This window comes from Oncorhynchus masou, unplaced genomic scaffold (genome assembly GCF_036934945.1).
Source record: "Oncorhynchus masou masou isolate Uvic2021 unplaced genomic scaffold, UVic_Omas_1.1 unplaced_scaffold_1342, whole genome shotgun sequence".
NCBI lineage: Eukaryota > Metazoa > Chordata > Actinopteri > Salmoniformes > Salmonidae > Oncorhynchus > Oncorhynchus masou.
The window spans coordinates 43,344-44,506 of NW_027003305.1; positions in this window are offsets into that span (position 1 = coordinate 43,344).

Consider the following 1,163-nt stretch of genomic DNA (forward strand, 5'->3'; position numbering starts at 1 on the left):
CAGATCATTGACAAACTCTCCATATGATTTGTGTCCTGGTCTTTACAAAAAAGCTAATACATCGAAAGGCATTTATACGCCCGGCGAAATGGAATTAGGCTGATAGACCAGATTAACACATGTAAACTTTATTCCATCACCAAAGGGATGGTGAGGGTTACATAGATAGAATGAGGTTAAATCTAATTATATTTGGGATTTGATTGTGTTACTAAAGATCTTCAGAAATCCCCCCCTGTTGTCTATATACTTTGAAAACTCTATAAATATCATATAAAAACGATAATAAATTACTGATTGACACATATTTATATCTCCAATCATATATAATAACTTTTTAGACACTTGAAGGGGTTCCACATTTGATGTTTTATTTGTTTAGTGTGAGTCAATGATGATCAGGTAAATGGTCTGGTAAAACTATCTTCAGTGCAGACAGTGAGAGAAAGAACAGGTCAGGCTGGATCCCAATAATCCCTCTGCCACGAGGTTACAAAGGTCAGTTCACACATTCTAAAGACAGAATACATTTCCAATCTCTGTAAAAGTCTGAAAACCTCTTCTTGAATAGAAGGAAGCATAACGAACAGAAGTCACCTTAGCCCTGCATATACAGATACTTCAATTAAAAATATGCTTTTTCATCCTAGTCCTATATTTGTATATCATGTGTAGTCTAAGCCAGAAGTCGACCCAAGATTTAATTTTCTCTCCAAAAGTTTTGTCATTTCTTTTTTAAGATTTTCAAGGATTTGAGTGGAGATCTGCTTCCCCAACCTCCCACTCTCGATGGGTTAGTATGTCTCATCTCTCCTTTAAATTGATCAAATGAGGTTCACTACCCATGGTGCTTCTGACAAATTTACAAAGGTAGATTTATCATTAAATTTGTAATCAGATCCACATCCCTGGCTTTTGAATTACTATAGATTTAGGTTAGGAACCTAAAGGTGTACTCACAAATCTTTATAAATAAATGCTTTCTTTACACAGCTAATCAGAGAAGTATTTGAGAGATTGTGGTTGCGAAAAAAAACACATGGGTCTGTACGTCCATGTGTTTGCCCTGCCCTACAGCCACATCACCTCTGACATCTGCCTTTAACAAAATGGATCACTGCTCGGCTAAGAGGGAAATATACGCTCCCAGCCCTCTGCTCTAT